At 34.4% G+C, this 17,366-nt stretch overlaps 1 protein-coding gene and 1 long non-coding RNA gene across 4 annotated transcripts in view; one reads left to right on the plus strand and one right to left on the minus strand.

Moving 5' to 3' along the window:
• Window positions 1-17,366, minus strand: part of LOC149959509 (uncharacterized) — a 337,839-nt gene that overhangs the window by 272,954 nt on the left and 47,519 nt on the right. The gene's annotated exons all lie outside the window — the stretch shown is intronic.
• LOC149959520 (uncharacterized) lies at window positions 2,742-4,138 on the plus strand. Of its 3 annotated transcripts, XR_016478392.1 has the most exons (6): window positions 2,742-2,805; window positions 2,880-2,999; window positions 3,072-3,163; window positions 3,244-3,292; window positions 3,428-3,468; window positions 3,863-4,138. It is a non-coding gene; the product is annotated as an uncharacterized LOC149959520 (long non-coding RNA). The 3 variants fall into 3 exon arrangements; XR_016478391.1 differs by having other exon boundaries at window positions 2,880-3,163; XR_016478393.1 differs by having other exon boundaries at window positions 2,880-3,163; window positions 3,244-3,287; window positions 3,352-3,468; window positions 3,863-3,925.

Below are 17,366 nucleotides of genomic sequence, written 5' to 3' on the forward strand. Positions count from 1 at the left end.
TCAACCTCTTCTCGAGTTTCACCCTCCTGGTCAAGGTATGTAAGCGATGCTGCCTCAGGCAACAAAAATTGATAAAAAGCCTAAAATTGTTGGTACGATGGAAATCCTGTATAAAATTTAATTTTCTTATTGCTGCATAGAAATCTATTTAAAGTAAATTTATCCTTTTGGCGAAGTTCTAATAGCAACAAATTGGTTCGTTGCACTTCCTCTTTAGTAGGGCTTTTTAAACTCTCCAGTGATATGATACTGTAGTCAGATCCAGTACTACTTGCCGCTTGACTACTAAATATCACATTGGGAGTGTGTGTACTTGATTGAGATTCAATATTTGGTTCTTCAACTTGTGGGTAGGGATTTTCTAAGTCCTCTAGAGAAAATGTTTCCTCATCTTCGCTGCTACTGTCGGACTGTAAAATATACCTCTCAGGCACGGTGTTATACACATAAGAATGTTTTTTTGAAGTTTCTCTGGGAGGCTCTGCTGGTACAGAATAAGGGTGCTCTGAATGTTGCTTAGTTTCAATATTTTCAGTAGACCAGGGAAATATTGATGGTGTTGCATCATGTTTCAGAATAGGGTTTTTTTTTTAATCCTCTTTGATTTCAAATAAGAGTTTTCTTCAAAATGCAACGAACAAACTAGTGTTGATTTCTTGACATCATTTACCTGTAGTTTCGCAGCTTTTGCCCATTTCTTCCTATGATTGTAATCACTAGGAAATTGAAAGAAACTTAATGATTTTATTTCTAGTGTTACTATGACACCCTGTCACACAGCACACTTTCACCATTTCGCAAAAAAGCAAAATAGGTTTTTATAACCCAATATATCATGCAGTATATGGCAAGGCTTAAAGTTTAATACGCCGTAAAAAGCGTTAGAGACAAAATTTTGCTTTAAAAACTTATTCAAAGTAGAGCACAAGTGTAAAATAATGAAATAACACACTTATCTGAATCGTACGACCAAAATCCGTTACGGAAAGAATCGAAATAAATCTCCTAAACAAACGTCGAGCGAAACTACGCCGCCATTTTAACAGTAAAGGCTCAGAGCCAGAGAGTGTAAAGTCGCTTCGCTACAGCACGGCCAACTTAGATCCACTGCTACTCGCACTAGAAGGCCTCCCAGCTTTATTTTCCTCCCATGTTAACGACCGTATGAGGAAAAGCCGATTTACGCGGGAAAATTCCGCTTGGCACGCTAGGAACCGGGACAACCCTTCTAATGTTATCCTACGGGGAAAATTTTTCGAAACAGTCCCACTTTTAGGAACCTTTTCTCTTATCTTTGCAATATTGTTCAACGCTGAGATTTTAATATGATTTGAAGTAAGGTTTTAGCCTTATTTTAAGACTATGTTTGTAATTTTCCGATCTTTGGTTCACGTACAATCTTCTTTTAAAATCGACCAAAATTTTAAGGCGAGGAATTGACTCCGTATCGAAAATAAGCCTCGGCGTCCTCTTGCGCGGCGCGAGATTAAAAAATGTAAAGCTAAGAACACAAAATAAAATATCTCCGATTATCTGATAATACAACTTGGGTTCTATTTTTTACTTTAGTTAATATTTTATTACTTAAATTTTTACGTTTTATTATTATTAAACTGTTCAAAACATTATTTCAAATGGTTAAAGTTTGCTGTCTCTGATACAACCTAAGCTAATACAGTGTTTTGTATTAATTTGTGATTGTAATAATCAACAATTCACTGAGAAATTGGATAAAACCATTATGAATCGCTTAGTTCCTCCTCTTCTGGACCATTTGATACACAATATTTCTCAAAAATTTTAAAAAGTTAAACACCTACAATACAAACCAGTTAGTCGAAAAGTTTTGAAACTTTAAATTTTATCTAAAACACTTTTATATTTCACGTTAAATTTGTTACAAGAAATTAGATTCAATTTGTAAAACTATGAAATTTAATATAAGACAAGTTTTTAAAATTTAATACAGAGTTTGAAATACTTACTAGTGGAATTTATGTTTAGTTTTCAATCAGGCGCGCAAGATGACGCTGAGGCTTATTTTCGATACGGAGTCAATTCCTCGCCTTAAAATTTTTGTCGATTTTAAAAGAAGATTGTACGCGAACCAAAGATCGGAAAATTACAAACATAGTCTTAAAATAAAGCTAAAACCTTACTTCAAATCATATTAAAATCTCAGCGTTGAACAATATTGCAAAGATAAGGGAAAAGGTTCCTAAAAGTGGGACTGTTTCGAAAAATTTTCCCCGTAGGATAACATTAGAAGGGTTGTCCCGGTTCCTAGCGTGCCAAGCGGAATTTTCCCGCGTAAATCGGCTTTTCCTCATACGGTCGTTAACATGGGAGGAAAATAAAGCTGGGAGGCCTTCTAGTGCGAGTAGCAGTGGATCTAAGTTGGCCGTGGCTACAGAGAGGCGCCTCTTCCTATCCCCGTAATGTTAAAATTTCGTGGTACGTTTTTTCCCCATGAGAGCGTTGAAGAAGCAGACGACGGTGTTTGCAATTCCCGGACACACGATGGTACTGTAAAATTGCTTATCAAAGAAAAATAAATTTTGCTCTCAGTAGGTTAAAGTTGAATTCAGCTCAGTCAGCTGTGATGTTAAATTATTTTAACTATTTAAGTAAAACAGTTGATTCCGTAAGAAATATAAAAGTAAGTACAAGAAAAATCCCTCCCTATTTCATTTCATTTCATTATTATCAACTGTACTTTTCTAATATATCAAAAGAAATTCGTGGAATCTAAAGTGGAATATTTTATGGGCTGGCCAAGTCTTAATTAAATATACCAAAACCATGGTAGAACATTGGTGTTTTGAATAGCAGCGGTGAATTAAATATTCTGAAATATAATTAAGAACATTTTCTTTTAGAAGGTTTGGACTTTCAATGGCTTTGCAAATTTCTAAATCTTCGTCAGTGAATTGTCCTTTACCTTGCAAAACCCAATGGTTATCATATTTGGACAATTCTTCATCATGGTCCAGGAGCTGGTGCTTTAAACGAGTCTGTTTAAAATAAAGTCATCCAAATTGTCAATTCAATATGAATCTGATGGTTTTAAGAGGCTATTGACTGATGCAGCTCTGTACGCGGCCTGGTATTGTTGAGGATTTGGATGATCTCAATTGTCTCCTTATTGGCGAAAGGAACCAAAGTAGTTTTCTAAAAATCTTGACTAATTCTTGCAGTTACTAAGAACTTAAAACCAAAATTATCCTTTATATCATTCCATAGGAGTAGCAAAGACTGAATTGATAGTTTCCACCCTTCAATACAAGGTAAGGTTTTATACCTACAGTTCTGAAGCTACCATATATTAAACCTTTCCAATTTTTCTTTCAGCATTGGTATGTGGATGGATGGATCAGTCATTGCTCTCTTACAGTGTGTTTCATTGTTCAATGTCCTGCTATTGCAGCAATCAAAAAGGCCGTTCATGTGTAAGAGGAACTCTGCTGTGTATGTGCTTTCAATTGTTAACTCTCCTAATCCCAGCGAACAGGCCATTTGAATTAGAAACACTTTGACAGCAAATTTGGGCAGCTAAACTGACTTTCATGTTAGAAAATGCTGGTAACTTGATATGTTTACGTTTCAGCTTATGTGTGCTTTTAAACTTACCAATTTCTTGGTCTATTTTGAAAAAATGTTCTAGGACTGCCCAAGAAACTAGATTGCCTTCCACTATTATGGGGTACCGTTTGAAATTGTTCCTCACACTTTTCAAGAGATGTGGAGGATCAATTTCAATGAATGGCTTTTCCACTGATATCCCCATACTTTTGAAAAAATTTTGATTGCCTGTTCCTTGGTCACAGACTACAGCTTTAACAATAAGGCCAAAACGTTTTAGGTGAGTTACGCAATCATGAAGCAATATCTTCAAAGTCTGTTCGTGACAAGCATCTTTTGTGAGGAAGTAACCAATTGGTGGTTTGAATTTCAGTTTTATGTCATTCACCATGAACACTAGGGCCTGATTTGCGTACTATTTTGACCTTCCATATGGACCGAAGTCTACGAAACCTTCAATGTTATCGTTTTCATTATTGTCAAAATGTTTAGTTGAATGGCTATAATTATGTTCAGTACAAATATATTTAAATGGAATAGAATTCAATAGATAGTTCTGGGTATAAATTCATAGGAATTGACTTTATCCACTGTAAAAAAATTTCATTTAAAGCTAGTGTTCATCATTGTGAATATTTTATATAAATTATAATTTTATTCGTTGAATTGATTTTGGAGGGCATAATTTGGCATTTGTAGTGCTGCGTTTACCTTACACCAGATTGTAGTTGTAACATGATCTTCAGGTGCATTTTCATTTGCTACTATTTGAATTAATTATAAATGAACATAAGGCAGTAAGAGACCATGGCGGGATATGTTTTTTCCTTCAGTTTACCTAGGGAAAACCGTCCTTTCATTGGAATTTTCCAAAAAAAAATAGTAGGTGTAACTAATGGTGTAAGCCTGTTTTTGGTTTTGATATTCATAAAACAATCGTCAGTGAAATGAAGACCGCAAAATACGTGGTTAAAGTGTAAGTAATCTGTAGTTTTATTTTGGAGCTTTTCACTGTTTACATTTTGCAGCCACTGCAGAACTATTAAGTTTTAAGAAATGTTAATGTATTAGAATAGGCTTATTAAATTAAAACGCGTATTCACCGGTCTTTATCCCTTGGAAACTTGAAAAAAAAAAGACAGACGCGTGGTTACCTTTTTATTCGATTTACAATTTTTAGCCGAACAAGACATTTGAAAATAAATTAAACTCGCAAAAATACCTAAAACACTCTTCCTTTTTTTGCGTCTTCTCAAACTCTAATCTAGCGCGCGCCGGAGATACTACTAGCGCCATCAAACGCCCGGGAATTGTGGACATTCTCGGCGAATAAAATCGTACCACGGATTTTTTAAAGAGAGGCGCCTCTCTGTAGCGAAGCGACTTTACACTCTCTGCTCAGAGCAGTGCTCAGAAACTACTTGATAAACTATTAGAGCCATCTTAATGTATAAGGCGCGACCAAAATCTCCATTGTCCCCCGCTGCAGTACCCTGATTCCGCCACTAGGCGTAAATAGGAATAAGGTCGATTACAAATGAAGTTCAGGATCCCACTACCAGGGTGCTACAGGGTGTCGTTAGTTAAATTTTTTTAGAAGATTTTTGTTACATCCGCAATATGGAACCGATTATTTTCTTATTTCTGATACTAAAAAATTTAAATAAAATGTGAAATGGTTGTTTCATGTGAATTTATGACGCAAGTAAGTACAACTAATTATTCTTAAATATTATATTTGAATATTGAAGTGTCAATTCTTTTTAACAGCCTAAAATAATGGGAAACATAAATAGCCAAGGCCTAACAACAATAACAATAGAAATTAATATATTGGAAATGAAATAAGATCAAATAACTTAATGAAAATAAATAAGAAATAAATATATAAGATAAAGCTTCGAAGTAGTTCAAAAAAGACGAATATGAGGTATGTGTTTAGTGCTGTATCTTCATAAATTTCCTGTCCAGTCTTTTCTGTGTCTTTTTGTAATCATGATCGAGATCTGGTTTTTTCAGGGCACTGTGTATACAAAACTCAACGAAGAAACTTATCATGTTTTGAAATACAGTCGGACATGTTGAATCTATTGATGCTTGAAACCAAGTCTTGTCAATATGATTCGTTGTTCAAAATACGCCTAGAAAACAAATTTGCGATAGTTTAAAGGTATTTAGCTGGAAGATATGGCCAAAAATATTGATTTTTGGGTCGGCGGAGCCTTTGGTGTGGGAAAATTTCAATTGTTCATAAAATGGCCTATTTTATCGATAGAGGGCCAAAATGTTGGAAATGGTCATTATTTCAAGGCTACTTACGCACCAAAATTTGATGTACAAATCGGTGAGGTAGTGCCTCCCAACCTCTCGATTTGACATGGACTGACCCATTATGTAATTTTTAAATTAATTCAAATAATTAATTATATAATTAATTATTAATTATATAATTAATTATTAATTATATAATTAATTATTAATAATATAATTAATTATTAATTATATAATTAATTATTAATTATATAATTAATTATTAATTATATAATTAATTATTAATTATATAATTAATTATTAATTATATACTTAATTATTAATTATATAATACGCTGTCGATAACTATAGAACATCCGGCAACCGTTGAACTGTTAAGCTCTAAATTAAATGCTGTCATCTCTAGCGCTTAAGCATTTTCCCTCTTTCCTGAATAGCCTAACGGACCGGGGGCAAAACGACCCTGAACCAAGACTCCAATGAGATAAATCCGATGAGACCCATACCGTCGCCCGACAATCATCACGTTCTTCTTGAAATTAACTCGAAATTAACTTCTTTTCGAGGAGAAAAGCTTGTTGAAGACTGACTTAGCTTTTGCTATATGTAATAGAAAAGTCTTTATCTATGGATGTGTGGGGTCAGCGGCACCGATCCTGGGAGGGGGGCAGAGGGGGCTCGGGCCCCCTCTGGAATTATTGAGGCTGACGGACAAATCTTTTGTCGCATATTTGTGGAATTTGAGTTTCCTTTTTAAATTAACTACGGAGTTCGTTTTTGGTTGGCCGCGAATCTCGCCCCCCCCCCCTACCTCCCTCCCTCCCTCCTTCGAAAAAAAAAGAGATCGGTGCCGCTGTGTGGGGAGCTGTGTTTGGCAGGTACCTACGTACTTTCGATCAACAGTACAAAATCGTACACGACGCTCGTACGTTTTCTATATCTATTCGTGGCATTGATAATTAGTTAGACACGATCGTTAAGTTGATAACGTGTCGAAGACGAGGTTCTGGAGCTGATAACTCTAAAATTACTCGTGTTAGAGATCTGAAATTTGCTAGAAATCCTCATCGAGAATGAGGGTCTGTAGTTCAACAATTTCAATGACTTTGTACCATGTCTTCAAAGTCATTCGAAAAGTATCTTAAGAACCGTAAAAGTTACGAAGTTCAATTAGAAAAGTGTTCCCCGTCATAATTTATGGCTAACTAGCTTTCATGGGATCTAATTTGCGTGATAAAAAGTCGAGAACACGTTTCAAATTGGAAACAACTTCGTAACTCCACGGTTCATTAATATAGTTGAGATAGCGGTTCTAAAGTTCATTTTCGAACTACCTAGGAGACATGGTTCAAGGTCATTGAAATTTTCAAACATGTAATTTTTTCTATTTTATCTCACTCCGCCTACCGTTATCATCCGATTACTTTTATCATTTATGACGAATCCCAAAACGATCGCTAAAAGCGAAGTCTGTATAATGAATAATTACTGTAAACATTCTGTGAATATTACAGAATAACACCGTGTCATGCATGTTTTTTGTGAAGTGTAAAAACCACAGTTCGCCCCAAAATCATGTTTGTGATATTTACAGTATACAATAGTGAATCACAATTTACAGAACTATTCCTGTACATTTTACAGAAAATAGTTAAAAGTATAGTCCCACTGGTATAATTACAGATGTACACTGTGTATAGTTAAAATAATTTTTCTGTGTTTCTTTCATACAGAAAAACACTGTAAATTTATATTACATTTCACTACTGTAAGACCTTTCTGTAGAAAGTACAGCTATTTCTCTCAGTGTGGGTTTTGTGACGTAAGAGCAACATTTTATCAAGTTTGGCAAGCCCCCTTTTTATTTTATAAAATCCACTATTGTTTCTATTTATTATTCATTTGTTTTTAATGGTGAAGCTATAAACGCAAGAGCAAATGTCCATAGTTGATTATTGATTAGCAGAAGTGTGCTAAATCCTACAATGATTTTATTAATGCCAAGGTCCATTATTTCAAAGTATCGAGCTTAATCGACACTGTTATACCATGGATTAAATAACCTTACAGGTTGAAAGCTATGGCTAGATAAACAGTATTATTATTATTTACGTTGTCATTGGCGACACAGACTCATTACAAAATTAGCATTTTGTCAATAGGAAGTGTCATACTTAGGTTATTATATTACTTATGATATTAATGATAAATCAAAAGTTTCTACTACTCTTAAAAGGGCGACTTTCCATAGTTGTTCGGTTTACTCTCTCTCTGTGGCTTGATGCATGGCCATATTTTATACGGGTTGACTGGCCTACAGTGAAAAAGATAGAGTAAACCGAAAATAGCGGTACGATATCGTACGCGGTTGAAATTATCCTACAGCCCAAAATGTGCGATAATTGTCGTACGTCTTGCTATTAACGGATTGACAGGTTTTTGGAAGAAAGCTTTGCGGGAACTACTGAAACGAAACTTTCCTACATTTGTTTTTACGGAGAAGGGTTCGGAAACACAGGAAGTTATTTTTAACTTCTGGGACCCTAAGCTACTCGTCGGAAATCACTATACTGTATACGCGACCACTCGTGTACAAAGACATGTGATCTCCGCTTGTTTGGTTGGTGTACGAACACACGTAACTCAATCCGTGAACAAAAAGTTAAAGCATGTGATCTTCGCGTGTTCGGTGGCTTCGGCCGTTTGCTTTAAGCGTGGATTTCCTAAAAACTATCAAATCCTCTTTTCTACCACGCCCAACATATATCTTCTCGACAAGATCTAAGTTGGCTGGGTATGCTCTGCAGACTAAATTAAGTCGCTTATCCAGAGTCATTTTCTTCGTCTAAAAAACGATGTTGTCTATGCACCTCGTGGCGCACTCTTTTTCACTCTTCACGCATCTACTCTTCTCGCATCTACTCTGCGCGCATCTACTCTGCGCGCATCTACTCTGCGCGCATCTACTCTGCGCGCATCTACTCTGAGCGCATCTACTCTGCGCGCATCTACTCTGCGCGCATCTACTCTGCTCGCATCTACTCTGCTCGCATCTACTCTCTTCCTTTCAAAAATAATGTCTTTTCCTAAAAATAATTCACTTCAAATCGCTTTTTAGTTCCTGCCACCTAGGAGCAACAAACACAAGGAGAACACAATTTCCGAATTTTCCCCTACCGACGGCAGCAGGGGCTAAAGCGTCTAGCCAATGAAAAATGTACGCAAGAAAATCCACGACTTTTGACGGGTTGCGTTCTCCTTGTGTGGGGTGCTGTGTTTGTTGCTCCTAGCTGCCACATAAATAGGCACCTTTTCTAAAATATTGCAATTAAAATTCAGTTCCTGCCAGAAAAAATGGCACTTTTGGAAAATGTATTTGAAATTAATTTTCAAATATATTTCGTCGTGAGTTCGTTAGCATTCAAAATCATATTTTTGGCGAAAGGGACAGATACGTAGTCGTCCCCCAAATATTGATTATTTTCATCAAAGTTATTTTTAATTTCAGAAAATAAACCAAATTGGAGAAGTAGGTATTTCCAATATGCGGGTTTTATCAATGGGAAATTAAAATATAGGATAAAGTTTAGAGTAATGGCAGAGTTACGTCACATGACGTCACCCATGCTTTTTCCTATTCAAAAAATTCCCGCCCACAATGGCGGCCATAGCCAAAGCTACGGAGTGCTACTACTCTATATCTGGAATTAGGTGGGAGTATTTAAATTAAAATTACAATTATTTTAGTATTTATTTTAGATTAAATGGAGCGCTTTCTAAAATGCTTGGTTTGCGCTCACAATTTCGTTGGTAGCGATGACTTTTTAAAGCACTATAAAGTTCACCGCAATGTTCCGATTATTATATTTTCGTGTCATTATTCAAGTTGTGTTTCGAGATTTAGCAATTACAATTCATTGAAAAGTCATATGCATAGAAACCACAGAAACAGAGCACTCGAATCCGATTATTGTTCTAATAAGTGCTCCTCAAAGACATTTTTATTTGAATATACTGTACCACAAAACATTTGTTCGGTATTAGGATGTCAATCGACATACTTGTATTCTAGGTCATATGTTAAACATTTAAAGAATCAGTAGCGTCAAAGATATATAATTTCTTGTCCTTTTGGTTGCACCGCTGCACAGTGTGCAGTGGTATCTTCATTTTCTGCACATATCTCCAGAAATCAAAAAAATAATTAACTTCTAAATAACATTGTGATTAAGACATCGGCTAACAGCATTTCCAGAGATTCTGTTTGTTCCTTTGCCACTGAAGACATTATCGATACCGGAGTAATTAAAAATGATAAGTAGACAATCAAAGTTTCGAAACTTATTCTGTGTGAAAACCCTGTCAGTTTATATGAAGCGGAATATGCCACAAACTTGGGACTTTTTAACCTTAAGCTCGAAACCAAAAACTAATACCAATACAAGTATTCGGGAAATTGTAGAGAAGTGACAATGTTTGAAGCAAATGGAGAGTGCTTATCTACAATATAAACTAAATGAAAAGTTAGCTATACATTGAATTTAGATGACCAAACTGGCAAAAGCATTTTAAATGTGGTTAAGCAGTGTAACTTAATTGAATCCATAAACGAAACGAATTTTAAAAGCCAATATCGCCGTAAAGAATTCTATACTGAAAATCTAAATTATGTCCATCCCATTACAGGGCTCCAGTGATTTGTTTTTTAAATATTATAGGAATTATAGGAAATTTCAGAGAAAATATAGGAATTTATAGAACATTTTTAGCCAAAAAATAGCAATTTATAGGAACATTTTTGCTAAAAATTCGAATTTATACGAACGAAATTATAGGAGTATATTGAAATTATAGTAAATTATAGGAGTAGGATATATTGAAATTATAGGAAATTATAGGAGTATATTGAAATTATAGGAAATTATAGGAGTATATTGAAATTATAGGAATTTATAGGAACTCTGGGAGCCCAACCGTTGATGTTTTCGGGAACACCGGACCTAAGCCAGAGCTAAGCTCTATTTAGAAGGCAAATTTTTCCCAAACGTTAAGGCTGTTTTCTAATACATTATTTTTAAAATTATGGGAATTTCTGGATATAGCTATAGAAAAACTAGAAAATTTCTAAAATTATAGGAATTTCTGGATCTAGAGAAAAACTAATTATAGGAATTTATAGAAACTCTGGGAGTCCAACCGTTGATGTTTTCGTGAACACCGGACCTAAGCCAGAGCTAAGCTCTATTTAGAAGGCAAATTTTTCCCAAACGTTAAGGCTGTTTTCTAATACATTATTTTTAAAATTATGGGAATTTCTGGATATAGCTATAGAAAAACTAGAAAATTTCTAAAATTATAGGAATTTCTGGATCTAGAGAAAAACTAATTATAGGAATTTATAGAAACTCTGGGAGTCCAACCGTTGATGTTTTCGGGAACACCGGACCTAAGCCAGAGCTAAACTCTATTTAGAAGGCAAATTTTTCCCAAACGTTAAGGCTGTTTTCTAATACATTATTTTTAAAATTATAGGAATTTCTGGATATAGCTATAGAAAAACTAAGAAATTTCTAAAAAATAGGAATTTATAGGAACAATTTTGAGAAAATAGGAAATTATAGGAGCATATTGAAATTATAGGAATTATAGGAGCATATTGAAATTATAGGAATTATAGGAGCATATTGAAATTATAGGAATTTATAGGAATTATAGGAACTCTGGGAGCCCTGCATTAGCATTTTAATGGTTTTACTGGGTTATGAAGATGGAGAAAAGTTTTTCAAAATTACGTTCCAGTTATCGAATTGTTAGAACCCTTTTTAAAGAACGATGAAGTTTCAAAAGATTTGACATTTTGAAAGCCTACGTATGTCAAGAACAAAAATAATGTGCTGATTGATGTAACTGATGGAAAACATACAGCCAATACGAATGTTTCTCGGTGAAGTCCATTATAATCTTTTAATATTTCAAGATGGCTTTGAAACAGTTTATCCTTTAGGATCTGCTAAATGTAAACACAAGCTAATTGGTGTGTATTACACGTTACTGAACATCCCACCTGAAAAACGGTCTTCCATTGACCACATTCAATTAGCCAGTTTCAATGATGTAAAGATATTTTCAAATACCACAAGTATAGCCAACTTCAATAGTTTTGACACGCGCTTTTATTTCATCGCAATTGGCCAAGATGGTACTTTTGCGCTAGACTAATTTTAAGAACGCGCTGCCTTGTTCAGTGCCAATTTTTTTAAACCGATAGATGGCGGAAATGTTATTGAAACTGGCAAATTTATTTATTTATGTAAAGAAAAGGCAATGAAACGTTTTGGTGTTCAGAAGTTTTTTAGTAAACTAATTTCTGATCTAAAATCTTTGGAAGAAACTGGGATTAAGCTTTTGAACGGAGAAAATGTGAAAGTGCGTCTGTTTGGCTTGATTGGCGATAACTTAGGCTCACACGAAGTAGGTGGATACGACACTAATAATGTAAGTTCAGCAATGTACACATCTGCTGGTATTGTGAAATTGAATATAAATATATCAAAACTTGTGACAAATCGTTCATCAGAACAGTTCAATCGTATGATTACGCAATTACTAATCTAGCCACCAAAGAATTTTGGTCGTATAAAGGTAATAAATGTAACTCACCTTTCAACAGCTTAAAGTCATTTCACGTTTGTAACCCAGCTTTACCTCCATGCCTGGCTCATGATCTATTTGAAGGAGTGGTTGCTTACGATGTTAGCCTTTTCATAACATACTGGATAAAAGTTAAGAAGTGGTTCTCCCTTGACCACTTCAATTGGTTAATAATCGATTTCAAATATACAGAGGCTCCTATTCCCATAACAATCCGTGTCCACAGAAAACAAATGCAACAAAAATTACTGGAATTGCATCCCAAAATTGGTGTTTGGTGCGCATGCTCTCTTTTATTTTATATGATCAAGTTCAAGATCTTTCTGATCCTGTCTGGAAACTGTACTTCGATTTAAAACCAATTGTAAAAATAATTTGTTCGATAAAAATTACTAAAGGAGAAATTACTATTCTTATTCCCATGCTTCAAGAATACAAGTCAAATTCAATAGAATGCTTCCCTGACTTCAATTTAAAGCCAAAACATCATTATGTGTTCGCACACTATCCGCTTCTAATTCTGGAATTTAGGCACCCTTCGTTTTAAAGTAAAAATGGATCTTTCAAAAAATGGGCTAGACAAACCAAGAATTTTATGAACATTACAAAAACTCCCACATATAAGCATCAAAAACTTCAAGCATATTAAAAATTCTGGAACGTATTTTCCTCGAGATATTTTGTATTCTGATCATGGTTGCACATCCTTTCAATAGGAGTTTTTCTCTACTGTAAATGTCACTGAAAATGCGGAACAATATCATCCTAATAATTATAATACCATTTGTGTAACAAAACTAACATATACGGGAACTTTATACGAAACCGAGCAGTTTTTCATTATAAACGGTAATGAAGATGAAACTTATTTCAGTGATTACCCTTTGCCCCGAAAATGCGAACGCGTTCGCAGGCCTGACAGACAGACCCACAGACAGACCCACAGACAGACAGACACCGTGATTGTATAACCCCTCCTAGGGGACTTTGTCCCCTCGGAGAGGTAAAAATGATATATGCCCCGATCTTAGGACAGAAAGCGCCTTCTACATTCAGTCGTGTTAACTATTCTTATGAATTTGGCAGACGACTTTGGAATTTTCCGTATAACATTGTAGTCTTGCATTCACAATGTTATTTTCAAATTCGGCCAGTAGGCGGCGACACTTTGGCCAAAAATTTTCTCTACGCACGGGTAGAGGTCAGCGGAACAAATAAATTAACCGCAAAAATTTCAATTAATCATTAAAATTAGTATTATTTGTTTTACACGAATAAATTATACGAATAAACAACGATTTAACATGCAAAATTTATCATTTTTTTTCGAATATTTCTGAATAATTCTCGGTTATGGATAAATATAAACAATCGTATAATTTCTTATTCAAACGCCGACCTCTACGCACGGGTCTATACTTAAAATTCTTAAAAATTATCCTTTAGTCAAAGTATAAGTTGTTTTACCGTTAAAGGAAAGCCAGTTAAACCAATTTGACCGTTTAATCTTATCCAACACAACCAAACTTTACCTCCTAACTTCAAATAACCTAGATAAAATATAAATGAATCTCTCAATATGTGCCGAATTAAAAATATTATAGTAAACATTTCCATTATCCAATTTTTTGTTCCCTTATTTGGAACGCTACTGGTTTGTCATATATCTGTTATTTATTACGTGCGTAATTTTCATTAGGAATATTACATTATTTTCATTTTCGCAACTTACGAATTCTGGTGGTGATTCCTTGACGCCATGAAGCGAAGAAATGCTCTCTAATCGTTATTAGTCGTTTTTATCGAATATTTTTTGTTATTAACGTCTCAATATGAAGATAATCAATAAAGTGGTAGTTGCACGTAAAATCAAAATTGTTTATATTTTTCGTTCATAAGATAAAGTCGATTTCAATAAATCAATACTGAAAATTTCATAAATATTGGTAGAACCGTTTATTTATTTTAACAATTAGAAGTCGAAGTGGTTTTCGAGAATTATTTAATCAATTTTCGGCTGCTGACGTCAGGAGATGGGATACGTATGATTGGTTGTAGTATTTCAATACATTTCCAATCTTAGAACAGGATTTTAGTTCCTCCTAAAAATTTTAAGTGGTTTTTCTGTCGTGAGCTAACGGTGCGTGTTTTGAAAAGTCGACATTTTAGGCCCAAATATTATTGCAATGGAGAGTGAAATTGAAAATGAAATTTTTTTTTCAGCCTTTGGTGAGAGTGAAAATGATTATTCTGATGTTGAGGAAAGCGGGAACTCTTTGGATTCTAATTCTACAAAACGCGTGCGATTGAAGCAAAATATTACGCGCGCCGCTCGTATTCAATAGGTTTAAGCTTCTAGTTTGGGAGAAAATAGTCAACTTCAATACCCTTCCATGACAGTAGTAAGATTCATACTCCACTCTAAAGCCGTGACGTCAGGGGTTGGAAAATTGCGCTCGTGCTCTGAAAGTGCAAATTTTCTGGATTCCATATTTGGAAATAAGACATTCGGCGCTTTAAATAGAACTTACATTCATAGAGATATATTGCGTTTGGGATTCGTGCAACTACCACTTTAAAAACTCAGAAATTAAAATGCCTTGTAATACTTAATATTCAGAATTCTGTAGAAATATAATGCATTTTCCAATTCCAAAGAAACACGAGTGAACTATTTTTAATATAAACTTGGATATTTTATAATTTGGTTGATTAGGAATTCGGTTGATGGTGGGATACCGAAACGAGTCACGAAGGCGCTCAGTTCCAAATAATGTAAAACTCTAAAGAGTCCTAAATGTGTTTGCTTAACGGCCAATGCAGATTTTCAGCAGTTGGCGAAAGGAAGCGAAGTCGAAGTGTGATCATGAATGTACTCATTTCTACCATAAGTAAAGAGCTTCATTAGGTAGAATACAGGGCCGGATTAAGACCGAGTGGGGTCCTGGGCCCAAGCTAATTTTGGTTCCCCCTTCAATGTAGATTTTACGGATATTTTAGTGACATTAATAAATGATTGCTTTAAAACGTATCGAAAAATGTGTACGCATTTATTAAAATTACTCCGGAAAACAAATTGTGAAAAGAAAATGATACAAGTTGGTAAGCCAAAATATACCTCTCCTCGGAAGAGTTTCTAATTTTCAGTGAAGTGTACAATGTATCCGTGGTTCTGTGGTAGAATGCTCACCTAACGTGCAGGAGGGCTCGGGTTCGAATTCCGCCCGGTACTAACGGAAATTGGAAAACATTTATACTACACCCAATGACAACAAAAAATGGGCCCTTTTGGAAAAACCTTTTCCCTAATTCTAAGAAACTGCGTACGCGGCGATTACCCTTTGCCCCGAAAATGCGAACGCGTTCGCAGGCCTGACAGACAGACCCACAGACAGACAGACAGACATGGTGGTTGTATAACCCCTCCTAGGGTACAAAGTCCCCTCGGAGAGGTAAAAATTCTTGTACTTTTGAATTTTTCGAAACCTCCTGGTGCCCCTTGTAGGCTTGTTGTCCTAGGCCCAGGCCTAGTCCGCCTATTGGAAAATCCAATCCTAGTAGAATGCCATCAGTTACGAAAAAGGAAAAGAATAAATCGTACTATGTACGCTTATACTCGCCATGCCAAAACGTAGATTACTTTTACATATTTGGAAAGTTTTATAATAATTTATTAATTTTACGATGTATCAAATAAAAAATGCCAATATTCCAATGCAATATTAATTTTGGCTATTGGACGGCATTTTCCATCCATTATCCGAGAAAAAGGTTCAAAATTTATACTTCGTGGTAATATCTAATAAGGATAATTTTCGGTCAGTTAATTATTTTTTAGAGAAAAAATTAACCGAATATAAATTATTTATTTGGTTTTAAAAAGTACTAATTTCGTGAGATTAGTAAAGCAATTTAATTATTTTTCGTAATCGATTTACAGCAAATATTATTTTTCTGATATATTTTTTTCGAACAATAAAATTTCAGAAAAAATTATATTTAAAAAAACGAACAGTCTTCAGCATTTCGCTGCTCTTTAAATTAATCGTACCAAAAAATATGAAAATATCTTTTTTTGCGAGAAAGTGGTTAATTGATAAGACGGATAAAGGTTTTTTATTCATTAAATGAAATAATCGCTGATTTTTATTTTTCAAATATCTTTGTTACGAAAGAAAATTTGTGGTATATCAAAAAATTATTCTTTGACAGATTTATCTATACGGATAATAATAGTTATCGGTTAACCGTACTAAATTGTTTATCCCAATAAAATAACTGACACAAATGAGGTGATAGACTTCATAAAATAATAAATAAATTATTCATTTTTCAAATCGCCGAGCGAAAGTTTCTACGCAGGAAGCCTAGAGTCACTTTCACTATTTATATTATCACAGGAAAATTAAAATTATGTCATCGAGCAAAACGCAAGAATGCAAGATAATACCGCTACTAAACGTTTTCACCTTAAATGCGATATTTGTAGCAATATAAAACTGTAAAAAGCAACGGTTCTTTGGCTTTGGCTTTACTCAAAATTGTCGAGCACTAGAAAATCGGGACTACTTAATTAAATTAAAGTTTAAGTGTTTGAACCTTTTAAAAGTGTTATTCTTGCCATAGCGCAAAATGTTAAGTTTGCATCTTGGTGGGCTTTCAATGACGTTTTATACGATGCCAAATAAAAAGCTGCCAAAAGATAAATAATAGTTAAATAATTGTTAAATAATTGTTAAATAATTGTTAAATAATTGTTAAATAATTGTTAAATAATTGTTAAATAATTGTTAAATAATTGTTAAATAATTGTTAAATAATTGTTAAATAATTGTTAAATAATTGTTAAATAATTGTTAAAT

The sequence above is a fragment of the Leiobunum rupestre genome, chromosome 2 (genome assembly GCF_980474605.1).
Source record: "Leiobunum rupestre chromosome 2, qqLeiRupe1.1.hap1, whole genome shotgun sequence".
NCBI classification, from domain to species: domain Eukaryota; kingdom Metazoa; phylum Arthropoda; class Arachnida; order Opiliones; family Sclerosomatidae; genus Leiobunum; species Leiobunum rupestre.